General features: G+C 42.8%; 1 protein-coding gene across 2 annotated transcripts in view; it reads right to left on the bottom strand.

The window, feature by feature from the left end:
• LOC132108219 (LHFPL tetraspan subfamily member 6 protein) overlaps positions 1 to 27,628 on the bottom strand; it is a 252,969-nt gene that overhangs the window by 33,244 nt on the left and 192,097 nt on the right. The gene's annotated exons all lie outside the window — the stretch shown is intronic.

Below are 27,628 nucleotides of genomic sequence, written 5' to 3'. Positions count from 1 at the left end.
CAGCGGCAAGGAACCGAAACTCCATCGGTGACAGAATGGAGAAAAAAACCTTGGGAGAAACCAGGCTCAGTTGGGGGGCCAGTTCTCCTCTGACCAGACGAAACCAGTAGTTCAATTCCAGGCTGCAGCAAAGTCAGATTGTGCAGAAGAATCATCTTTTTCCTGTGGTCTTGTCCTGGTGCTCTTCTGAGACAAGGTCTTTACAGGGGATCTGTATCTGGGGCTCTAGTTGTCCTGGTTTCCGCTGTCTTTCAGGGATGTAGAGGTCCTTTCTAGGTGCTGATCCAGCATCTGGTCTGGATACGTACTAGATCTGGGTGACTGCAGTGACCCTCTGATCTGGACACAGACTGGATCTGGTGGCCACGGTGACCTCAGAACAAGAGAGAAACAGACAAATATTAGCGTAGATGCCATTCTTCTAATGATGTAGCAAGTACATAGGGTGTTATGGGAAGTGTTTCTGGTTCCGGTTTACCTAATTAATGCAGCCTAAAAATCCTTTAACGGATTTGGATAATAAAATCATATTAGTATGTTATGTGTATGCCAGGTTAAAGAGATGGGTCTTTAATCTAGATTTAAACTGCAAGAGTGTGTCTGCCTCCCGAACAATGTTAGGTAGGTTATTCCAGAGTTTGGGCGCCAAATAGGAAAAGGATCTGCCGCCTGCAGTTGATTTTGATATTCTAGATATTATCAAATTGCCTGAGTTTTGAGAACGTAGCGGACGTAGAGGATTATAATGTAAAAGGAGCTCATTCAAATACTGAGGTGCTAAACCATTCAGGGCTTTATAAGTAATAAGCAATATTTTAAAATCTATGCGATGGTTGATAGGGAGCCAGTGCAGTGTTGACAGGACCGGGCTAATATGGTCATACTTCCTGGTTCTAGTAAGAACTCTTGCTGCTGCATTTTGGACTAGCTGTAATTTGTTTACTAAGCGTGTAGAACAACCACCCAATAAAGCATTACAATAATCTAACCTTGAGGTCATAAATGCATGGATTAACATTTCTGCATTTGACATTGAGAACATAGGCCGTAATTTAGATATATTTTTGAGATGGAAAAATGCAGTTTTACAAATGCTAGAAACGTGGCTTTCTCGAAGAATTGACAGAGCAACCATCAAGTCTTAGACAGTGTTATAGGTTATTACAAGTGGAGTTTTTAGGTCCTATAATTAACACCTCTGTTTTTTCAGAATTTAGCAGTAAGAAATTACTCGTCATCCAGTTTTTTATATCGACTATGCAATCCATTAGTTTTTCAAATTGGTGTGTTTTACCGGGCTGCGAAGAAATATAGAGCTGAGTATCATCAGCATAACAGTGAAAGCTAACACCATGTTCCCTGATGATATCTCCCAAGGGTAACATATAAAGCGTGAAAAGTAGCGGCCCTAGTACTGAGCCTTGAGGTACTCCATACTGCACTTGTGATCGATAGGATACATCTTCATTCACTGCTACGAACTGATGGCGGTCATATAAGTACGATTTAAACCATGCTAATTTACTTCCACTGATGCCAACAAAGTGTTCAAGTCTATGCAAAAGAATGTTGTGGTCAATTGTGTCAAACGCAGCACTAAGATCCAATAAAACTAATAGAGAGATACACCCACGATCAGATGATAAGAGCAGATCATTTGTAACTCTAAGGAGAGCAGTCTCAGTACTATGATACGGTCTAAATCCTGACTGGAAATCCTCACATATACCATTTTTCTCTAAGAAGGAATATAATTGTGAGGATACCACCTTTTCTAGTATCTTGGGCAGAAAAGGGAGATTCGAGATTGGTCTATAATTAACTAGTTCTTTGGGGTCAAGTTGTGGTTTTTTGATGAGAGGCTTAATAACAGCCAGTTTGAAGGTTTTGGGGACATATCCTAATGACAATGAGGAATTAATAATAGTCAGAAGAGGATCTATGACTTCTGGAAGCACCTCTTTTAGGAGCTTAGATGGTATAGGGTCTAACATTTTAACAGTTTATACAATTCTTCCTCTCCTATGGTAGAGAATGAGTGGAACTGTTCCTCAGGGGGTCTATAGTGCACTGTCTGATGTGATACTGTAGCTGACGGCTGAATGGCTGCAATTTTATCTCTAATAGTATCGATTTTAGAAGTAAAGTAGTTCATAACAGTTCATGATATAAGAAATCGCCAATGTGTTGTCGGTGCGCACCAACACATGGTGACCTCAGGTCTGGGAGGAAATATTTCAATGCTCGATGCACAGCTAGCATCTCTAGACAACTGGTATGCCATGTCAGATGCCGACCACTCCACAGACCGCGGGCAGGGTGGCCATGACTCATGACTGCACCCCAACCGGTGAGGGACGTGTCTGTCGCTAGCGTTACACGGCGACCAAGAGCTCCCGGCACCGGGCCCTGATTCAAGAACCAAGGTTTCTTCCATATGTCTAAGGCATAAAGGCATCGCCGTGTGACCTTGATAGTTCATAATGTATTCCCCCTCAGGTAAAATCCCTTGGTCTCATGTGCAGGATGCCAAAATCCCTGTAGGGGTCTCATGTGCAGGAGGCCAAAAGGTATCACGTTGGACGCAGCTTCCATAAGCCCTAACAGTCTCTGAAACTGCTTGACAGTGAGTGACTGGTCTTCTCTGACTCTCTTGACTTAGATTCGAGCAGGAGACAGACGTGCCTGCATCATGGTCGAATCCCACACTACGCCTAGATAGGTGGTTCTCTGAACTGGAGAAAGTACACTCTTCTTGGCGTTCAGTCTCAAACCCAGCTCCCCCATATGTGGGAGAACGAACTCTCGATGTCGAACCGCCATTTGCTCTGATTGAGCTAAAATCAACCAATCGTCGATATAGTTCAGAATGCGGATGCTCTGCATACGGAGGGGAACCAGAGCCGCATCTACACATTTCGTGAACGTGCGGGGTGAGAGTACAAGGCCGAAGGGAAGTACTTGATATTGGTAGGCTTTGCCCCCAAAAGCGAACCTCAGAAACTTCCTGTGTTGTGGAAGGATGGATATATGGAGGTATGCGTTTTTGAGATCTATTGTGACAAACCAGTCCTCGGATCTGATTTGAGCTACAACCTGTTTGACAGTGAGCATTTTGAACTTCAGTGACATTACTGAGAGGTTTAGATGACGTAAGTCTAAGATCGGACACAACCCCCCCATCCTTCTTTGGAAATATGAAATACCGGATTTAAAACCCTGACTCCCTGTCTAGAGGAGGGACCATCTTGATGGCCTCCATCCTTAATAGGGTATTCACTTTTTGTTCCATCACCAGAGCCTGCTGGGGGCTGACTACTGTCGGTGTATCCCCATTGAATGTCGGAGGTGGATGGCCGAACTGAATGAGAACCTCTTTCTACTGTGTGCAGGACCCATTGAGATACATTTGGCAGTAGTTTCCATGCTGCTAAGTAATGTACTAAGGGAATCAGTCTCTCGAGACTGACCTCTGGTGTCAAGTCAAGTCAAGTCACCTTTATTTATATAGCGCTTTAAACAAAATACATTGCGTCAAAGCAACTGAACAACATTCATTAGGAAAACAGTGTGTGAATGATGCAAAATGATAGTTAAAGGCAGTTCATCATTGAATTCAGTGATGTCATCTCTGTTCAGCTAAATAGTGTCTGCATTTATTTGCAATCAAGTCAATGATATCACTGTAGATGAAGTGACCCCAACTAAGCAAGCCAGAGGCGACAGCGGCAAGGAACCGAAACTCCATCGGTGACAGATGGGAGAAAAAAACCTTGGGAGAAACCAGGCTCAGTTGGGGGGCCAGTTCTCCTCTGACCAGACGAAACCAGTAGTTCAATTCCAGGCTGCAGCAAAGTCAGATTGTGCAGAAGAATCATCTGTTTCCTGTGGTCTTGTCCTGGTGGTCCTCTGAGACAAGGTCTTTACAGGGGTTCTGTATCTGGGGCTCTAGTTGTCCTGGTTTCCGCTGTCTTTCAGGGCAAAGAGGTCCTTTCTAGGTGCTGATCCACCATCTGGTCTGGATACGTACTGGATCCGGGTGACTGCAGTGACCCTCTGATCTGAATACAAACTGGATCTGCGGTGACCTCGGAATAAGAGAGAAACAGACAAATATTAGCGTAGATGCCATTCTTCTAATGATGTACCAAGTACATAGGGTGTTATGGGAAGTGTTTCCGGTTCCGGTTTACCTAATTAATGCAGCCTAAAAATCCATTAAAAGATTTGGATATTAAAAGCATATTAGTATGTTATGTGTAAGCCAGGTTAAAGAGATGGGTCTTTAATCTAGATTTAAACTGCAAGAGTGTGTCTGCCTCCCGAAGAATGTTAGGTAGGTTATTCCAGAGTTTAGGCGCCAAATAGGAAAAGGATCTGCCGCTGTAGTGTATTTTCGTCGGCCATGGATCTGAGGAATCACACTGTCTCAGGGTTCTGTTTCCAGAAGAAAGATTTTATTTTCAAGAGAAAATAAAACCGAGAAAGCTCTGCAGAACAGTCTCTCGAGTCTGTGTCGGTTCTCTATTTTATACAATGCTTCTGAAGGCGTGCCCATGTTCAATACATTTCATACATATGGTTCTGTTTATCAACTCTTTTACCTTTTATGGTCTCCAGCTTGCTTTTAGGATGTAGAATTTATTCTAAGTGAAACTAGGAGGCCTAATCATATATTTTGTCTTATGTCAAAACAGTGTGTCCAACTTTACTATATCCTGTATTTTGGTAATATCTGCACCAAGGAGGTCTGATCATATATTTTGTCTAATGTCCAAATAGAGTGTGCAGATGCACCATATACTACACCCCTGCACTCTCTGCACATTCCATTCTCAGGCAGGCCTCTACATACAGTCAAAAGCATGATTATAACAGTAGAATAACTTCATACATAAATGGCTAGAGTCACATTGATTATGCCTGATTAGTTTACATATTGACCAATAAAAATCTTCCACACCGCCCGCAGTTGATTTTGATATTCTAGGTATTATCAAATTGCCTGAGTTTTGAGAACGTAGCGGACGTAGAGGATTATAATGTAAAAGGAGCTCATTCAAATACTGAGGTGCTAAACCATTCAGGGCTTTATAAGTAATATATTTTAAAATCTATACAATGTTTGATAGGGAGCCAATGCAGTGTTGACAGGACCGGGCTAATATGGTCATACTTACTGGTTCTAGTAAGAATTCTTGCTGCTGCATTTTGGACTATGTAAGGGAAACAGGTCAATTTAGCTAAAAGGGAATCATTTAAGATTTTAAAGGGAATTTGAACAGAATCACTGTTTCACGGCTGATCACTGAGACACCCTGCGATTCACTGAACGAGCCGTTTAACATCAAATCTGCGCTGGATATTAATATCCAAAGTATAGTGAAAACACTATCAATTAGCACAGTAACAAGATCGGCAGTTTAAGACATTAACTTGTAAGCACAAAACACAAGATACTTCTCTTTTCAATATGAATAAGGCTTTATTAGATAAATCTAAGACATATAAACTAATCTAACACATAAACACACGCACGCACACATTCACACAAGTTGCAGGAAGATCGAAAGTTAGGGAAAGATGAGTTTAAGGGAATGGAAATGTGGAATCCCAAGTTTACAGCAATATGTTAAATTGCATAGACATGAACAACCATCAATCACTTAATTAACCCTCGCAGTGAGTTCCTCAATGAGGTTAACATTATATTAGATACACCAGTACAAATGTCTGAAGGTACATTGCCTGTGTTCCTGTTGTTGTCGTTGAAAGGGGCTTTTCCCGATGTCGCTGATTGGCTGGAAGTTCAATAGTCACTGAAGTGACTTCTTGGGAAGCCCTGGTTGGGCGTTGGCTGAAGACGGAGTTGTGTGCGGGTTGAAGTTGAAACTCGACGTCACAAAACTTAACTCTGAACACGAAACTCTCAAACGGAAAAGAAAAGAAATAAAGTTTGGCGAGACTAGGTGGTGTTCCTTCTCATCGTGGCTAAGTAACAGCAGGCGTGCAGGCTGAAGCACGCGGGAACCGCGCTCAAAGAACAATGATGACAAACAGCATGGCTAAAAGCTAAAGCTAAGAAGCAAAGCTAAAAGCAAATTAAAAGCAGACATGACTAATAGCAGAAGCATAGCTAGAGACTAAAAGCCGACATGACTAATAGCAGAAGCATAGCTAGAGACTAAAAGCCGACATGACTAATAGCAGAAGCATAGCTAGAGACTAAAAGCAGGATTTTATGGTGTCCTGAGTATTTAAACTGGCCTGTTGGCCACACCTCAAATGTTGTCTTGACCAATCAGATATTGTCTTGGCTCGGGGGTATCATAAATCATATGTTTATCTTACCAAGCACGTAGTGTTACGGTTGCTGGGAGAAAAAAGGGACCCAAGAGCAGATTTGCAGTTTGCCAAATTTATTAAACAAAAACAGGCAATAGTCCAAAACAAAGACAATAGTCCAAAACAAAGGCAATAGTCCAAAACAAACGCTGGCAATCAGCAACCAGGTAGGGAATCCAAAACTGAATTGTGTACGGGAACTGGGTACACCAAAAAGACAAAAAAACAAGATTAAATAAACAAACAGGGCATGAAAACTAGGCACAACTAGAGCAACTAGGCCTGATGATCAAACCAGTGTCCTGACAGGACCCCCCGCCCCAGGAATGCCACCAGGCTTTCCAGGGTGAGGGGCAGATCGATGGTAATCCTCAATAATAGAGCGGTCCAGAATGTCCCGAGTCGGGACCCAACATCTCTCCTCTGGACCGTACCCCTCCCAATCAACCAGGTACTGGTATCCCCTGCCCCGCCGCCTGGAATCAAGAATCCTCCTAACGGTAAAAGCGGGAGCACCCTCAACCATCAAGGGGGGAGGGGGTAGGGGTTTAGGGGAAGATGATGAAGAGAGAGAACGAATAAAAGGCTTGACACAAGACACGTGAAACTCTGGATGCACTCGACGAAGAGGATGCGGAAGCCGAAGCCGAACCGCCACCGGACTGAGCACCTTAACAATGGGGTATGGCCCAATGAACCGCGGTTCCAACTTCTTGGAGGACACCTTAAGAGGCAGGTTCTTGGTGGAGAGCCATACCTTTTGCCCACAGATGTATCTGGGTGCCTCAGCCCGACGACGATCCGCCAATCTCTTGGTGCGTTCCCTAGTTCTCAGAAGCGCTTCCCTGGCCCTCCTCCAGGTTCGCCGGCATCGACTGATAAATGCCTGAACTGAGGGAACCGCAGCTTCGGAACTCTGTGAAGGAAACAGAGGGGGTTGATATCCGAGACAGCAAAAGAAAGGAGATAATCCAGTAGACGACACCGGCAATGTATTGTGCGCATACTCAACCCACGTAAGCTGCTGGCACCAGGATGAGGGATTATGTGAAGCCAGGCAACGAAGAGTCCTCCTAAGGTCCTGGTTCGCACGCTCGGTCTGGCCATTGGTCTGTGGGTGGAATCCTGAAGACAGGCTAGTGGTAGCACCAATCTGTCGACAGAACTCCCTCCAGAAGTTGGAGACGAACTGGGGTCCCCGGTCAGAAACCACGTCCTCCGGAAGACCATGGATCCGAAAGACGTGGTCCACGACCGCCCGAGCAGTCTCCCTGGCAGAGGGAAGTTTAGGGAGAGGGATAAAGTGAACCGCCTTAGAAAAGCGGTCCACTACAGTGAGGACAACCGTATTGCCACTGGACTCTGGTAAACCAGACACAAAGTCCAGAGCAATATGAGACCAGGGGCGAGATGGGACAGGAAGAGGTTGGAGCAAACCAACGGGTACAGAACTAGAGGACTTGTTTTGGGCACAGACCGAGCAGGCGACCACAAAATCACGAACCTCCCCCCCCCATGCCTGGCCACCAAAAACGCTGACGAATGGCAGCCAACGTTCTCCTCACTCCTGGGTGACAGACCAGTTTGGAGGCGTGACCCCACTCCAGAACCTCTGGCCGAACCAAGTCCGGAACAAACAGCCGACCCACCGGGCCCCCCTCCGGTACCCCTGCCTCCGACTGAGCCAGCCTGACACGCTCCTCGATACCCCAGGTGACGGACCCCACCACACAACCAGGTGAAATAATGGATGTCTGGTGGAGTTGCGTCCTCCGGGGCCGTGAATTGACGGGAGAGCGCATCAGGCTTAATGTTTTTGGAGCCTGGTCGGTAAGACAGGGTAAAATTAAAGCGACCAAAGAAGAGTGCCCAGCGAGCCTGCCTGGAATTTAGTCGTTTGGCTGTTTGGATATATTCCAAGTTCCGGTGGTCGGTCCAGACCAGAAACGGCTCCGCCAAGCCCTCCAACCAGTGGCGCCACTCCCCCAAAGCCAGCCGTACAGCCAGCAACTCCCGGTTGCCGATGTCGTAGTTCCGTTCTGTGGGGGACAATCGGTGTGAAAAATAAGCGCAAGGATGTATTTTATTGTCAAGAGGGGATCGTTGAGATAAAACCGCTCCAACACCTAACTCTGACGCATCAACCTCCACAATAAACTGCCGGGAAGGGTCCGGAGTTATTAAAATAGGTGCAGATGAAAACCGCCTCTTAAGTTCATCAAAGGCTGCCTGAGCAGCTAAGGACCAGCAAAACGGTTTCTTTGTGGAGGTTAATGCTGTCAGAGGAGCCGCCACCTGGCCGAAATTACGGATAAACCGCCTGTAGAAATTAGCAAATCCAATAAAACTTTGCAGAGATCTACGGTTGCCAGGTGTGGGCCAGTCAGAGACGGCCTTTACCTTCGTAGGGTCCATGCAGATCCCCTCCACCGAGATGATGTGGCCCAAGAACGGAACTGACTGGTTGTGGAAGGAACACTTCTCCACCTTAGCAAACAATTGGTTCTCTAGCAACCGCTGCAGCACTCGTCTGATGTGCTGAATGTGTACCTGGAGTGAACGAGAAAAAATCAGGATGTCATCCAGATACACAAAGACAAATTTGTTGATCATGTCTCTCAGCACGTCATTGACGAGCGCCTGGAAGACGGCTGGGGCATTAGTCAAACCGAAGGGAAGGACCCTATACTCAAAATGCCCCGTGGGCGTATTAAAAGCCGTCTTCCATTCATCCCCCTCCCTGATCCGAACCAGATGATAGGCATTGCGAAGGTCCAACTTCGTGAAGTACCTTGCCCCCTGCAGGATCTCGAAGGCTGATGACATCAAAGGTAGGGGATACCTATTCTTAATGGTGATGTCATTCAGCCCTCGGTAATCAATGCAAGGACGCAAGGAACCATCCTTCTTCTTCACGAAGAAGAACCCCGCCCCCGCCGGAGAAGAGGAGGGACAAATAACACCGGCCGCCAGAGACTCAGACAGATACCCTTTCATGGCCGCCCTTTCAGGACCGGACAAGGAGAACAATCGCCCCCTAGGAGGAGAAGTGCCAGGGAGAAGATTGATGGCACAATCATAGGGACGGTGTGGAGGGAGAGATGCGGCCCGGGAATGACTGAAAACCGCCCGCAAATCATGGTAGACCTCAGGAACACTGGAGAGATCAATCGGCTCCTCCTGCAACACAGGAAAAGAAGAGACAGAAGACAAGGCAGACACAAGACAATGGGCATGACAATAGGAAGTCCATGATAGGATGGTGCTTTCAGACCAATTAATGTGTGGATTGTGAGTGGTTAACTAGGAATGACCTAAGACTACCGGAGTGAGGGGTGAGCGAGTGACAAAGAATACTATTTCCTCTCTATGATTACCAGACGTGATTAAGTGTAATGGAACTGTGGCCTGAGAAATGGTGGTAAGTTCGCGGCCATCTAAAGCATGAGCAGTAAGGACAGGAGAGAGAGATTGAAAAGAAATGCCCTTCTTCAAAGCCCAAGAAAAATCTATAAAATTCCCCTCAGCTCCTGAATCGATGAGAGCAGAGAGTTGATGAACTGCACCTTCATAAGTGACTGAGACTGGAATCATAGAGCGCGAACCAGTAGACGGGGTGGTGGAAGTAGCGCTCGCCAGTACCCCCTTGCTTACTAGCGAGCGTTGGCTTTTGCCGGACAGGAAGAAGCAAAATGTCCATGACGGCCGCAGTAGAGGCATAATCCTTTTGAAAGACGTTTCTGTTTCTCCTCTGCAGATAACCGGTACCTGCCCAACTGCATAGGTTCCGGAGCAGATGAGGGAACGGGAGTATCGGACCCCGAAAAGGCAGACACAGGGTTTACAAAAGGCAAGAATGTAGAAGCCCGAGCTCTCCGATGAAGATCCCGTCGATTATCCAAACGGATAGCCAGGTCAACAAGTTCATCTAGATGTTCAGGAAGATCGTGAGCATACATCTCATCCCTTATCTCATCTTCCAGGCCTTCCGTGAACCTGGCTGCCAGTGCTGCATCATTCCACTTACTAGACGCAGCAAGAGTGCGAAACTCGATACCGAAGTCCGCCACCGTACGCCTCCCCTGATGAAGTGCTGCCAACAGCCGCGATGCCTCTTTACCGAGTGCTGAGCGGTCGAATATCTTGACAAACTCCGCTTTAAAGCTGGCGAACTCCATACAACACACTGCCTTAGCAGCCCATACAGCAGTGGCCCATTCCCGAGCCCGACCGGTAAGAAGGGAGATGACAAACGCCACCTTGGCTGAATCTGAGGCATAAGTGAGGGGTTGCAGAGAGAAAATCACCTCACATTGGATAATAAATGATCGACATTCTGTAGGCTCACCGGAGTAATTGGGAGGATTGTTGATGCGTGATTCAGGGGTGACTGAAGAACGTCCAGTGGCTGTTGACAGTAGGTTACGTTCAGTCTCCATCCGGCGAACGGTTTCAGTTAGCTCAGAGACTTGACTGGCTAATGTGTCCATGGCATGATGAGCCGCCACCAGCTTCCCCTGATGCTGTCCGAGCAGCACACCCTGCGCTTCCAAAGCTGAGCGAAACTGCGATTGATCTGCTGGATCCATCCTGGTCAGTGTGTACTGTTATGGTTGCTGGGAGAAAAAAGGGACCCAAGAGCAGATTCGCAGTTTGCCAAATTTATTAAACAAAAACAGGCAATAGTCCAAAACAAAGACAATAGTCCAAAACAAAGGCAATAGTCCAAAACAAAGGCAATAGTCCAAAACAAACGCTGGCAATCAGCAACCAGGTAAGGAATCCAAAACTGAATTGTGTACGGGAACTGGGTACACCAAAAAGACAAAAAAACAAGATTAAATAAAGAAACAGGGCATGAAAACTAGGCACAACTAGAGCAAGATAGTTTTAAGGGCAGTAGTGAAACGGATGGTAGCCAAGACACACTGACAGAGAAGCACAGAAAGAGAGAAGCATAAGTATAGAAGACAATCAATGTGAAATTGAGAGACAGGTGTGTGTGAGCTGGAACACTAATTAGGATAAGGTGCAGCTGTGAAGGCAGAGTGAGTGGAATTAACCACTTAAGACATAACACAACAGAAGGCCTGATGATCAAACCAGTGTCCTGACACGTAGTCCGAATTTTCCCGCTCTTGTAGGGTATAATTTTGGACATGATTCCTATAACACGAATATGATACATTTGACAAATATTTGATTGTCAGGACTATTTCAAGCAAGCAGTTTCCATCACAAACATACCAAACATGATTATGAATCCTTAAGTTATCCCATAGTTATTAAAAGACATACACAATAAGTGATTATAACATGATAGTCAAATGTGTGGGTTACATATAAATGAATATGGAGTTAAGTGATGGACTGATATTCATTTAGAAGTTATTTTGGAGTTCATTTTGGTCCATATACATGTAGAAAAGACAGTTTCTTTGCCATTCTCTTGGCAAAGATTTCTGTGGAGACCAGAGGTTCAAAGCCCCTTCCCCCTCAGGAATTTCAGTCTGTGTCTGCTAGGTGGGGGGAAGTCAATGGAAGTGTTTAACTCTCATGGGTTTACATGTGATGTCCAGCGTTGCATTTCCATTACGAACAACAAATTTGACACCAAATTTCTCTCCTTCGAATTGAAATTGTAAATAATTGTTCTAGTGGTGTTAATGTTGAAAGCTGTTGTGTGAACAAGTTGGTTGCTCATCTTGCTTGGGACTTGTGGCACAGAATGTTTTATGACTTCCTGAGGAATTCGGCTCGTGTTTCAAACACTGCCCTGATCGACTCTTTAATTTGTCTGGTTCGAGTCATTTCTGTTACAACTAGCTGTAGTTTGTTTACTAAGCGTGCAGAACAACCACCCAATAAAGCATTACAATAATCTAACCTTGAGGTCATAAATGCATGGACTAACATTTCTGCATTTGACATTGTAATTGGCCGTAATTTAGATAAATTTTTGAGATGGAAAAATGCAGTTTTACAAATGTTAGAAATGTGGCTTTCTAAGGAAAGATTGCGATCAAATAGCACACCTAGGTTCCTAACTGATGACGAAGAATTGACAGAGCAACCATCAAGTCTTAGACAGTGTTCTAGGTTATTACAAGCGGAGTTTTTAGGTCCTATAATTAACACCTCTGTTTTTCAGAATTTAGCAGTAAGAAATTACTCATCATCCAGTTTTTTATATCGACTATGCATTCCATTAGTTTTTCAAATTGGTGTGTTTCACTGGGCCGCGAAGAAATATAGAGCTGAGTATCATCAGCATAACAGTGAAAGCTAACACCATGTTTCCTCATGATATCTCCCAAGGGTAACATATAAAGCGTGAAGAGTAGCGGCCCTAGTACTGAGCCTTGAGGTACTCCAAACTGCACTTGTGATCGATATGATACATCTTCATTCACTGCTACGAACTGATGGCGGTCATATAAGTACGATTTAAACCATGCTAATGCACTTCCACTGATGCCAACAAAGTGTTCAAGTCTATGCAAAAGAATGTTGTGGTCAATTGTGTCAAACGCAGCACTAAGATCCGATAAAACTAATAGAGAGATACACCCACGATCAGATGATAAGAGCAGATCATTTGTAACTCTAAGGAGAGCAGTCTCAGTACTATGATACGGTCTAAATCCTGACTGGAAATCCTCACATATACCATTTTTCTCTAAGAAGGAATATAATTATGAGGATACCACCTTTTCTAGTATCTTGGACAGAAAAGGGAGATTCGAGATTGGTCTATAATTAACTAGTTCTTTGGGGTCAAGTTGTGGTTTTTTGATGAGAGGCTTAATAACAGCCAGTTTGAGACAATGACAACGAGGAATTAATAATAGTCAGAAGAGGATCTATGACTTCTGGAAGCACCTCTTTTAGGAGCTTAGATGGTATAGGGTCTAAAATACATGTTGTTGGTTTAGATGATTTAACAAGTATATACAATTCTTCCTCTCCTATAGTAGAGAATGAGTGGAACTGTTCCTCAGGGGGTGTATAGTGCACTGTCTGATGCGATACTGTAGCTGACGGCTGAATGGTTGCAATTTTATCTCTAATAGTATCGATTTTAGAAGTAAAGTAGTTCATAAAGTCATTACTGCTGTGGTGTTGAGAAATGTCAGCACGTGTTGAGGCTTTATTTTTCGTTAATTTAGCCACTGTATTGAATAAATACCTGGGGTTATGTTTGTTTTCTTCTAAAAGAGAAGAAAAGTAGTCGGATCTAGCAGTTTTTAATGCTTTTCTGTAGGATAGGTTACTTTCCCGCCAAGCAATACGAAATACCTCTAGTTTGGTTTTCCTCCATCTGCGCTCCATTTTTCGGGCTGCTCTCTTTAGGGTGCGAGTATGCTCATTATACCATGGTGTCAAACTGCTTTCCTTAACCTTCCTTAAGCATAAAGAGGCAACTTTATTTAAAGTGCTAAAAAAGAGAGAGTCCATAGTTTCTGTTACATCATCAAGTTGTTCTGAGGTTTTGGATATGCTAAGGAATTTGGATACATCAGGAAGATAACTTAAATAGCAGTCTTTTGTGGTAGAAGTGATGGTTCTTCCATACTTGCAACAAGAAGTAAAATTTACAATTTTGGCTATATGAAGTTTGCACAAAACTAAATAATGATCTGAGATATCATCACTTGGCTGAATAATTTCAACACTATCAACATCAATTCCATGTGACAGTATTAAATCTAGAGTATGATTTCGACAATGAGTAGGTCCTTAAACGTGTTGTCTAACACCAATAGAGTTCAGAATGTCTATAAATACTGATCCCAATGCATCTTTTTCATTATCAACATGGATATTAAAATCACCAACTATTAAAACTTTATCTGCAGCCAGACCTAACTCGGATGTAAAATCACCAAACTCTTTAATAAAGTCTGTATGGTGCCCTGGTGGCCTGTATACAGTAGCCAGTACAAACATAACAGGGGATTTATCATTAACATTTGTTTCTCTGGATAATGTTATATGAAGCACCATTACTTCAAACGAGTTATACTTGAAGCCTGCCCTCTGAGAAATCCTGAAAACGTTGTTATAAATTGAAGCAACACCTCCACCTTTGCCTTTTAGACGCAGCTCATGTTTATAACAGTAATCTTGGGGGGTGGACTCATTTAAAATAATGTAATCATCAGGTTTTAGCCAGGTTTCTTTCAAACAGAGAACAAGTGTTTTCGTAGAAGGGGATCTGATATTCAATAAGCCAAGCTTTATCATTTGTTTATCCATATTGCTTCTGTTTTTTATTTGTTGAACCTCAATTAAATTGCTAATCTTAACTTGGTTTGGACGTTTTTTGTATTTTCTAGTTCGGGGAACAGACACATAGTGTGATATCTAGGTGAAAGAGTCTCTATGTGCTGAGAATTAACTGACCTCTGTGACGGGAGGCAGCTAGCAGACAGTCGGTTTAGCCAGTCTGTCTGCTTCCTGACCTGGGCCCCAGTTAGTCAAGTATAAACACTAAGACTATTTGCTATTTAGACTAATTTTGGGATGAAGACCATCTCTTTTCAACAGGTCAGGTCTGCCCCAAAAGCTCGTCCAATTGTCTATGAAACCTATGTTATTCTGTGGGCACCACTTCTGCTATGCATCTCGTCACCACGGTAAGCAGGGAGGGGACCAGAGCATATTACAGTGTCTTACATCGTGCTTGCAAGTTCACACACCTCTATAATGTTATTTTTAGTGATCTCCGACTGGCGAAGTCGAACATCATTAGCGCCGGCATGAATAACAATCTTACTGTATTTACGTTTAGCATTAGCCAGCACTTTTAAATTTGCCAAGATGTCAGGCGCTCTGGCTCCCGGTAAACATTTGACTATGGTGGCTGGTGTCTCTTCTATTGTCGTTTCGTACAATAGAATCACCAATAACTAGAGCACTTTCATCAGGTTTCTCAGTGGGTGCATCACTGAGTGGGGAGAACGTGTTTAATGTTTTGATCGGAACAGAAGAGCGGTGTTTTGACCCACAACTACGCTGCCTCACTGTCACCCAGTTGCCCTGCTGCAGGGGCTCTGTTGCCGGAACCGAACAATGTACAGGAATCCCTGAGCTAGACGCATCCAAAGCCGTATCTAGAGCCCTAACATTCTTACTGTCCTCAATTAAAGTTTTGATGCGTGTCTCTAATTCTGAAATCTTCTCTGTCAGCCTAACTATTTCCCTGCATTTATCACATGTGAATCCCTCATCAGCGACAGAGATAGATAAACTGTACATGTGGCAAGAGGTGCAAATAACAATAGCAGGAGAAGCCATTACTCACCGTGCTTGATGAAATAATCTTATTGCGGTTGTTTGATGAACTTGTGAAAAACTGGAGCGAGAGAGAGGAGAGGCGAAAAGAAAAGAAAACAGCGATAGGTTCGAATGAAAACGCTAATGACAAGCTAACGAGTGCTAACCTGTCAAAAAAAATTAATGGTGTAAGAGGCCCCCGAAGGGGCGGCGAGCGTCTCAGCTCCGCTACGCTCACGGGCGGAAATAACTGAGAGCAGTGCTCGCTGTAAGCCGCTGCACCCCGAAACTCTGGCAGGGTTGGCAGACCCACCTCCCGAGGGCACTGAGGTGAGACGGGCACCGTGTAATGAGGTGGATACCGCTCTATCCCAATAGGGGCCGCCCTCTGTAGTCGTGAGTGAAATGTGTCATGACTTCTTGGCCGTGGACCTCCCAGCCTGAAGTACAGCTCCATCGGATTCGGATTAGGCTGAGAAGTCACTGGCCCAGATCGTTGCTTCAGCCTCTGGTCCCGAAGCGGGGAACACGGGCGGCAACGCTCTGTTTGTACGCGGAGGGGGCTGCTCCCGCCCAGCAGTCCCTCCAGTACATCTAACTTCACAAGTTAAATAACTGTCATTATATTCCTCAGAATTTAATGCAATCAAACAATCAGACAAGTAAGCACGGTCTAGATTGTGATACAATACACATTGAAGTGATATTTTGAACTTCTCGAAGTTAGATAATGGTCATTAGATTCCTCAGAATCTAATGCAATCCAACAATCAGACAAGTAAACACGGTCTAGATTGTGATAAAGTACACATTTAAGTGATATATTGACTTCTCAAAGTCATTATACTCCTCAGAATTTAAGGCAATCAAACAATCAGACAAGTAAACACGGTCTGGATTGTGATACAATACACATTGAAGTGATATATTAACTTCTCAAAGTCATTAAAATTTCTCAGAATTTAATGTAATCAAACAATCAGGTAAACAAGTAAACACGGTCAGACAAGTAAACACGGACAAGTAAACACACATTGAAGTGATAGAACTAACTCCTCCTTATTAAATGGAGTTTAAACAACCAGACAAGCGGTCGGGTATGGAAAAATTCACATCAAAACTGAAAATGATGAAAGTGTGCCTTCGCCAGCATTCCTCGTGATACCGGTCCCACTTTCGCCGAGGCGGAGCGGCACCGGCATTCGTTGGGTTCGCAGATCCCGGGCAGACCACGCACAGACTGTGTGTATCCCCGCCTCTAATGTTTAGCTTTGTTGAGCAGGGAGGAACACACAATCTGAAACGCAGTCTGGATACACCCTTTAGATGCCTAGTCTTAGCTTTACTCTTTGACATACTAAAGCTACTTAAAGGAGCTAATAGTGACAAACGACAATAAATGAGATTGACAAGACAGAATGACATGCACACACAGAGCGCTTGCTGAAAGACAAGAAGCTGAAGTCAGCTGCGTGGCACGTGCCTTTATAGCTTCCTGGTTGCTACGTCACCCCGCCCGAGACGTCCCGCCCTTCCATTGAACAGATTGCACACGATATTCAGAGTTGATCTTGCCAAAGGCGTTTCTCCAAAGCGTTCGATGCAGCTCAAGTTCCTGAAGAGGAACTGTATTGAAGGCTTCTACAAACTATTTAGTCATTAAACATACCACTGCATAGCTTTTTCAATTATAAAACAATAGACAGAAACATATACTGTTACGATGCCAACAGAACAGGAAACGTGCGGATCCAAATGCAACGCTTTATTAGACCACATGGTAATACAAGCTAAGATCAGTCACTGGAAAACAGGAACAGAGGATACAAGACGAAGAGTGATGCATAGGAAGGCGTGTATCTGCAATCTGCGAGCAATATCCAATTGGGTAGTCCAATGGGGCCATCCATGGGTGATGATCAATCAAGGGGCAGACAATCTCTAATAGGGTCAAAACTAAGGAGGTAAAACTAAGACAGGCAGAAGGTCGAGGCACAGGATGAAACTAGAATGATTAAACTAAAGCTTAGACAAGAGATAACTAGAATAGTAGAACTAAGACTAGGAACTAAGAACTAAGTCAGGATCTAGAATGATAGAACTAAAGCTAGGAAACAGAATGAAACTCAGAAAGGTAAATGGCTCTGCAAAGTAGCTAATGCTCTCAAGCCCTAATCGCTAACAACACTCAGCCCAGATGAGCAAGAGAGAGGGCCTTTTGTAGAGCATGTGTATTGGCCTCAGATGTGCATGTAATCAGTGAGATGCATTGTGGGAACTGTGATCCCAGTCCAGTGTGATCTGTGACAGTCTGTGTGGTGCAAGAGTCAATGCAAAGCAAAGGCAAACTCTGGTGGCGATGGAACAGAAGACTACAAATCAGGGTCGTTACATATACATCATATAAGTGATTTATTTGAGCACTAGAAAAATACAATAAGAATAATTTGAGTAAGAAAAATAAGAATAATAAGAAAAATAAAAAAAGATTTAACTTTGTTTGCCAATTACAGAAAATCTTGAGATTGCTAGAAATGCAGCATTTGCAATTAATTACGATGCAAGTAAGTACTGATGGCCACTTATACAGATGGTAATAACACAAATGCACCATAAAGTAAATAATCTGCTCTCTCTATTCATATAGACACGTTCACTTTGATAGCCATGATCATACAGTAATAGCGAGCTGATTTGCACTCAAACAGATGGTAATCATGCAGATACATTCACATTCAACATAAAACACACTCTCCCATATATAAAACTGTTGAAAATAAAATAAAAAAAAAAAGGCGATTGCTATAAATTCCGCCTCCATGAGCTGACAGGTGCGTCAGAGCACATCACGAGCCGTCACGAGGGAGCACCAGAATTCAAATATAATATCTTTTGCCTATCTTTCATTCATTCTATTTTCCGGTGGATTGTCTCATTCTGTTTGTGACACTGTATGCTGCAAAACCATGAAATTTTTTTACTACCAAGACGCAGTTTCTGAGCGTGAGTTATTTCAGAACAGACACAAAAAGTTCTGTCACTGAAGAACTGAAACGTAAACAAAGGAATTATGATCCATATTACAACGTTATTGCTTTGTTGGACCAAACGTGCTCCATGAGATGTTGTTCAGTGGACCCTTACCTTCCTAACTAAAGTGGGATTTACAGCTTTGGATGTGTTTATGACTTGTTATTACGACGGATCTGGTATGTACAGTGTTTCCATTGTTCATGTTTTCATGTGTACTGCTTACACAAATGTAGCAAATACAGTCTTTATATGCTTTCCATTGAAAAACAGCGATCTGTCGTCGAAGCTTGAGGCTTTGATCTTTATAATGATACATAGTTTGTCAAGATTAAATTTGTCCTGTTTCATTTAATCTATTCGTAAACATTGAGACGTGCGAGTTTAGGGGCGTTCAGGATGCCTGCTTTCTGGTGCTGGCTAACAGGTTAAAGGATTCAAATGACAGGATTTAGAGAATCTATCAACAACCACAAGGATAGAGGTACAGTCTTTCGAAGATGGAAAGTCCGTGATTAAATCCGAGATGGCACATTCCGTACATCCTTGCACGTACCTCCTGACATCAGATGCCATGTTGGGCCACCAGAAGCATTCCTTTAGCAACAAGAGGGTTTCATTGACCCCTGTGTGGCCAGTGCCTAGTGAGGTTTTAGCAGAGTGGATGTGCGTATTGGAGGAGGGTATGGTCTCCGTGGACCAGGTGATTGGGCTGATGATGAGTTTCTCTGGGAGTATAGCTTCAGGCTCTTCAGGGCTTTCCTCAGGTGTGTAACAACGGGATAAGGCATCAGCCTTGCCGTTCTTGGATCCGGGTCGATAGGAAATCGTGAAATTAAAGCGGGTAAAGAATAAGGCCCAACGGGCATGTCTGGGGTTAAGTCTCTTAGCCATTCGCAGATACTCCAGGTTATTGTGGTCCGTAAATACGAGAAACGGATGTCTTACTCCCTCCAGCCAATGCCTCCACTCCTCAAGCGCTAACTTAATGGCCAGAAGCTCTCGGTTGCCGATGTCATAATTCGGCTCCGCCGGGTTGAGTTAGCGGGAGAAGAAAACAAATGGATGGAGTCTGCTGGGGTTCCCCTGCTGCTGAGAAAGCACTGCTCCTACTCCTGTGGTGGAGGCGTCAACCTCCATGACGAAAGGCCTGTCGGGGTCGGGATGGACTAGGAGAGGAGTGGTAGTGAAGGCTCCCTTAAGGTTATTGAAGGCTTCCGTGGCCGCAGGGGTCCAGGACAGAGACTTGGGCTTATTTTGGAGGAGGCTTGTAAGACTGGTGATGGAGCTGTAGTCTTGGATGTAGCGGCGGTAGAAGTTGGAGAAACTGAGGAATCGTCAGAGTTCCTTTATGGTAGAGGGTGTTGGCCAATTCCTGATGGCATCCACCTTCCCCTCGTCCATTCCGGATGCCACTGCTGTCGATGTTATAGCCAAGGAACTGCACTGAGGGTTGATGGAAGGAGCACTTTTCCGCTTTCAGGTAGAGTTGGGATTCCCTCAGGCGTTTCAGGACCTCCGGGAATAAATCAAGATGTCATCGAAACTCCCGGAGCACCTCGTGGATGAAGACCTAGAATACAGAGGGGCCATGGACCAGGCCATATGGTATCACGAGGTACTCGTAGTGTCCAGTAGCTGTTATTATGAAGGCTGTCTTCCACTCGTCCCCCTCACGAATCCGGATGAGGTTATATGCGCTGCAGAGGTCCAACTTGGTGAAGACAGTGGCACCACGGAGATGTTCCAGAACTGCTGGGACAAGAGGAAGTGGATATCTGAACTTGACTGTGATTTCAATAACAACAGGCCACACCACAACTATGCAGATAAAACTTTATTAGGATCAAGTCAGGGTTAGAGGAAATAGGATGAGAAAGGGTGTTATGATCCTTCTGAACTGGCTTACCAGGGTGTCTTGTTAGGGAGACTCAGAGTGGGGGCTTCATCTCTGTAGATAATGCGATAGGTTACTAGAAGACCCCCCTGGATGCAGCCGGGTAATGCAGTGCGGGATGTAAGGATATTGGCGGGGGGGGGGGGGGGGGGTTGAAGAGGGATGAATGGATGTGTGTTAGAAGAGGAAGGGTGGGGGCGACGAGAAACTGAGTCAACAGTTCAGAGAAGGTTGGCCTAGCATAAATAGCTGACGGGGGACGAGCTGATTGGTTGAGGCGTGGCCTTGTTCCCAAACTTTAGTTAACTTCATTAACTCTATGTTCTTGAAAGATCGATAGTCAATACATGGCCGCAAGTCTCCGTCCTTTTTCTCCACGAAGAAGAAGCTTGAAGCAGCAGGGAAAGTTGATGGACGGATGTAGCCTTGGGCCAGAGCCTCCTCGATGTATTCTTCCATGGCCTTCTCCTCCGGGATGGAAAGGGGATAGATCCTTCCCCTTGGCACTGACGCACCCGGAAGCAGATCAATGGCGCAGTCCCAAGGCCAGTGTGGAGGCAGCTTGGAGGCTCTCTTAGGGCAGAAAACATCACTGAAGGGGGGTGACACGATGGTATATCCACTGACCATTTTTCAATCTGACTCTGAATGGATGTAGCGCAGACAGACAGCTGTTCAGGAAGCGGAGAGGATGGAACAGGAAACCCGGATAGACAGTCCTGGAAACAGGTGTTGCACCACTTCAGGATTTCGCCAGTCTTCCAGGAGATGACAGGATTGTGCTGCTCCAACCACGGGGGCCCTAGGATCACGTCAGCTGTGGATTCCTCCACATGCATTGCAGGAGGAATCCGCTGCATTCCTCCGCCGAACCAGAGAAGGGTGCTGGTTTGGCCATGGGACTGGTGTGCACAGAAGGTGAAGAAGTGGTGGCGTTGTTACCAGAAGTGCTCGCTGGTGTTGAAGGTGATGGATTACTAGTGAGTGTTCGATGCAAGGCGTCAACGAGGTCCTGAAAGGGGTCTGGATGGCTCATGCTTGTGTCAGGCGGTTGTGGTCCGGTCTTCTGTTACAGTACAGATGGGTCGGAGATGGGAGATCATAGGTAAGGTGGTTTATTGACACAAGCAGAGGGGTTAAGTGAACACAGGCGAGGTAAATAGCAGAGGTTATAGTGACTGAAGAGTGAATGAGCAATGATACTGTCCTTTGTATTGAGCAGAGTAGAGATCTGAGTGGCAGTAGAGGAGATGAGACATTGGGCGATGGAGACACACACACTGGAGGGAACTGGGAATCACACACAGGAGGGAACTCGGAATCCCTGGAGACAGGTAAGTATCACACTGGTAGTCCTTGAAGTAAGCAGGTAGGCAAGTCCTAGATAGGACAGTGGCTGTGTGTGTGTGAGTGTCTTTTATGTGCCAGTAGATTGGAGTGCAAGAAGAGGCAGGTGTGTGATCAGTACTAAGGTAAGGGAGTGTGCTGTGGTTGGGTGGTGTTGGAGCCTGGCGTGTCTGTGACAATTATTATTATAAAGAAGGAATATATATTGTGGGTGGGGGACAAAAATAAGGATTTTGCTTGGGGACCCTATGCATTTCAAAATGACCCTGTGATACAACTGTCATACTGTCATTACTTACAAATGCGTGTTTATTTTGTGAAAATTACCTGATGACTTCTGTCAAGTTAATTAAGAACAGGGTTTGTAATTTTGAACATAAAGCAAAACACTTATTATTGCTAGCCTTTAAAGTCAGATGTTGGCCAGACAATATTGACATATACTGGTGAAACAAGTTGTCATGGGAACCAGCAGATAGAGATTGTTGACAACCATCTAAACAGTTTGAGGTGGGGGAAATCATAATATGAAAAATACTTTTGCAACAGGCGTTCTTCCATGTGCCAAAGGTCAACATAAACTATTCCTCACTATCCATCTCAAATCTACAAAACAATTTCTCACCTTCTATTAATATCTAACACCTGCATTTGAGAAGACATCGATTACTGGGTGTGTAAAAATAGTCCATTACAGGCTGCCATTAGTGTCGTCCATTACAGAAACATTCAATATCCACTCCTGAGTGGGTCATAATGAGTCTGCTGTTAATGTATGCACACACTCTGTGATAATCTAAGTTCCATTCATTCAGTCTGGCTTGAAAAACCACTACCTCTTACATCTCTAGTCATCTCAAGTAATTAAAGATTAAATCACATGATCAGAATACTTAACTAGAATCTTTCATTAAAGTGGTAAATGTGAAAAGCAGAACAGACCCCATGTTTAGGACACTTTACCAGACCAGTCGCTTATTGGTTGAACTTGGAAAATGACAGACAGACAGACAGAGAGAGAGAAAAAAACCCACCCCAGGTGTGCATTGTTTGTCTAATAAATCAATGGCTTGTTGTCCTAACACATTCCTAACTTATCAGTTAATTGTCTGGTTCTGTCTTTATGTTGCTAGTAGAGCTTTTGCTTTTTTGTCTTCTCCCTTGTTTCTATTGCATGTGATTGTCTGTTTATATAAAATTACAAGCTAGAACATGGAAACAGGAACATGAGAGACAGGAAACAATAAACAAGACAAGACTATTACCAAGAACTTCAAAACAAACAAACTCAAACATTATTTTAATGAAAACGTTTTTAGTAGGAAGAATTGTGAAGAAGTGATTTTCAATTGTTAATTATTATTCCTATTATTATTATTATTATTATCAAAGTCTTGCCACCCCTGCTGCCACCCCAGTTGGCAGCAACGAATTAAAAGTTATGGCCAATTTGAAAACTTACAAGCGCGAATCTCCAATGTCTGACTGCAGTGAATGCAGCCAGCACGAGAGGATGCCAGAGCGGCAAGAGACTGATTTGTTTGGAAAACTTTCTGAGTGTGAGCAAAGTGAGGGAAACAGGAGTCGTGAGGAGACACAGGAGGAAAGAGGTAAAAATGGATTATCTATCAAGAAATGAAGCTATAATGAAACCACAGACTTTGAGATGATAAATAACTATCGTTACAGTGGTTTAGTCTACTAAGTGATACATTACCTACTTTTAAAAAGCGTGAGGATACGTAACAATTTCGTTTTGTGTCAAAACTTTCACACTTTGATTCATAAATTCACCCCGTCTGTGTTTGTAAAGCGACAGGAATAGAATCACGGAATTCCTTCACAAATGGAACTTGCTGTATAAAGCAGAACGTCACGGAATTCGGCCATTTTTGAATGAATAAATCAAAAGTAGAGCTGTACATTTAATCAAATCTCAATGTGGACTGGTGTCTTTGAATATTAAAGGTGTTGTTCTACACGTCTCTGGGAATGAGCGCTCAATGTGTGCTCTACTACACACACACACTGAAGCATGCGTGGTATTTTCAGCTCTTCACTATATTGGCACATGATGTACGCTACACATGTGCACGCCACCGCGCTATGAGAGGATTTCATCATTTCATTTGATAAAACTATCGTCATTCATTCGTATCGTATACACAGACAGAAATTGCAATGTCTTTACGACAACCTGACAAAATAAAATTTCTGTATAACTTGAAGAAATTTAAACAGAGATATAGTACTATTGCACAGTCGAGTATGTTATACTTCAAGTAGGCCTAATAGCTAATAATAATAATAGTTTATTAAAAAACACAGAAACTCTGTCTACAACCCACCACTACAAATGTCTACAACCCAGCAAAATAAAAGTTTGGTATAACTCAAAGAAATGATGTAGGAAATTGCACAGTAAAATATTGTCACGCTGTCTGGTCTCTGTTTCCCTGAGTCTCCACTAGTGGTCTCACTTTCCCATAGGCACCTCACCGTAGGCACTACAATTCCCACAAAGCCTTGTCCCTTCATCACAGTAATTGCACTCCTGTTAATTGCACTCAGGTGTCAACACTTGATAGTCATTACCCTGCCTATATTAACCAGTCTTTTCTGTTTGTCTTCATGGAGTCCTTTCATTCCGTCACCCAGTTTCCTCATCTTCCGAGTGTCCTGTTCCCTTTCCTGTTCCTTCCCTGTGTGTTTATTTTTGGATGGATTTATGGTTTTGACCTCTGCTTGGTGGATGCTGATTTGGATTACCCATTAAAACCCACACTGCAATTGGATCTCTCGTCTCCTGTGTTTCCCTGGGTTCCGATCGTAACAAATATACTCAAACAAAGATCTACTAAAACATTATTTTAAAGGAATATCACACAAGTTTTCTTAGATTTTTTTAATTTAACAACTTTTCATTGTTTTTCAGACCTATTCTAGCAGTCAGCATCAAGTGCCATTTGTCATTATAAACAGGAGAACTTACAGTTTAAGTTTAACTAATTTAAAGTCTCAATTTTACTTTTGTTTTCTGAAAGAATAAATGAGATTACAGAATTTTAAGAAAAATGCAAGCAACAGTTGGGTGTTTTTTATTGTGTACTCAAACAGAAACTCCTAAAGTTTGGATATTTTTCTTTAGAAAGTTGTGTCTGGGTGTTTTACACTTCCAAATAAAAATTTGCAAGTTATAGCCATTTATTACAATATTGTTATCTGAGCTTTTAAGTGAAAAACAGGCCTAGTTCGATAACTAACAATAGAGGTACAGTACAACAATACAGTACACTACAGCGCCTCTGAATATCGAAATGAGAGAAATATGATATCTCCAAAACGTTTTTCGGAATTTTTTTTTTTCTAAAAGTACATTTGTATTTGTGCCTATAATGTTTATTTGTTTATTATTGTCAGATAATAAAATATTTGCTTCAGGGACCATATTCATATAACATCTAAGGCTAAATGTAGCTCTTGACTGGTTGAGTTAGATGGTGATTAACACTCTCCCCAGCTGTAAATGTCATTGGCTGTTAAAGTCTTGTGTTTTTTATAATAAATTGACATGTTGATAACACTTAATCTTTCATAATGCCCTCAATTACATGTTGATGCATACTGTATGCATTAGTGAGTGTGGTGGTGCTTATGGGGTAACACTCTGGGACAGGTGAGAATGAGGGGGGGGGTGGGATCACAGTATACTCACTACAAAAAACAAAGTTTAAAATGTGACACTGGTGTAAATGGTGTAAATCCTGCTGAATATGAAGCAGTGCTGTTTTTTTTTTTTTATATTTCTTATTTTGTATACAGTCAGTCAAAAACAGTATGCTTCCCCTCTCACACATCTGCCACTCATCACCTGTGTCTTAACCTTAATGCCTTTCCTGTGATAATGCCCCTTACTTACTACACTTACTTACTAACTGTCTCCTATTAAGTGAGATCACATTGTATGGTCACTTATTCGTTATATGTTTCAAATGCAAGACATTGATTGCATGAGATTAAGTTTGTAAATGGCAGCCTGTGCCCTTTTGTAGTGTGTACATATACTATTTATCATCAAACTGTGATGACTGTGACTAAATTCAGTATGTATACGTCTGCCATATGTTGCCACCCCTCAAAAATTCCTGCTCCCTTCTCACCACCCCACCAATATTTTTCTAGATCCGCCCCTGATTATTAATATTATTATTATAATTATTAATAATAATAATTAGAGATCGACCGATATGGGTTTTTCTATAGCCGATGCCGATGTTTAGAGGTCAGGGTCAGCCGATGGCCGATATGTGCTGCCGATTTTTAGGGCCGATCGCTTGAAGTTTTCCCCTTCATTTGCATGTCACACAAAAATGTCACACTAATAATAAGTGGATGCACAACATTTCTTAACTTATCATCATTTATTGAGCACTGACTTGAACCATCTCTCGAATCTTAATTTTGTGCACTGCACGGTATTAAAATAAAAAATGTATCCAAAGTTAACCAAACAAAATAAATAAACTGACCAAGTATTAAATATATAAAACAGGTAATATATATATAAAAGTCAATCATTTACATAAAAGTTTTAGAGCATTTATCAAGTAGAATTTTTCAAGTTTGTTGGAACATAAATGTAAACTTAAATATACATTTAAATAAATACAAATTTTAAAAATAAAAATCTGAAAAATATAAAAAAATAAATATATAAAAAATAAATAACAGTAGTGCTGCAAACACACTAGCAACCAGCAACATTTGTGTTTGGTATAAATGACACAGAACATCTAAAGTGCATTCTAATTTCAAACTTACACGCAGTCTGTGCATTATTAAAATAAAGTACAGTCAACCAAACATTTAAAAGGTTACACTGGTCAGTTTAAATAGACCGTAGTATACCGGTCCACTCTGCTGCGATGCCAAGGACGTTTTTGCTCATGTGTAGAGGATGATCTTTCCGTCTAGTTTACATTAAATAAATAAAAAATATTATAGTTTAACATTCAGATACATTGCGAATATGGAAACATTTGGATATGTGCAGAACGAGACGTGAGCAATAACCTCCAAATATATATAGTCAAACCCGCGCTCGCTCGCTCGCTCGTCCTCGTATGGATCGGATAATTTTTTCGGATCAGCAAAAAAAAAAAAAAAAAAAGGCCAAGACAAATAAACATACGTTTTGTCTTTTTTTATTAACATTAAATTATTAAATTAAAATATATGAAATCAACTTAAAGTGCACATAATATCTTCTTTTTAACATAATAGCCGGACTTCTCATCTCCCAGTCTGCTGTGATGAAGTGAGCCGTTATCATCACAGAGCTCTCCGTCCCCCTGGACGTCCACCCGTCTGTCGTGAGCGCAACAGAGGATGCTCGGGATAGTTCATCCACAACTGTTTTCTTCTCCTGTTCATGAAGATCTGGCACAATATTTTCACTCTAACCTCTTTCCTCATCATTATATCTGACAGGGAATCACCATAATATGGTCATATACAGAATATATTACTGTAATATACAGTAAATATACTCAATACTTCAAATTCTAACTGTCATCAGGTGTATTTTGATTTACAAATATTTAAATGCTCATAGAACTACAAATGCACTACTATGTCCCCTATCAAAGACATTCACTCACATATGATGCTATGAAAACAAAACACATCAGCATCTGTATAATCTGGTAAAATTGACCCACTACATTGAGA

This window comes from Carassius carassius, chromosome 28 (genome assembly GCF_963082965.1).
Source record: "Carassius carassius chromosome 28, fCarCar2.1, whole genome shotgun sequence".
NCBI classification, from domain to species: Eukaryota; Metazoa; Chordata; class Actinopteri; order Cypriniformes; family Cyprinidae; genus Carassius; species Carassius carassius.
This window is presented reverse-complemented; position numbering and strand designations above follow the sequence as displayed.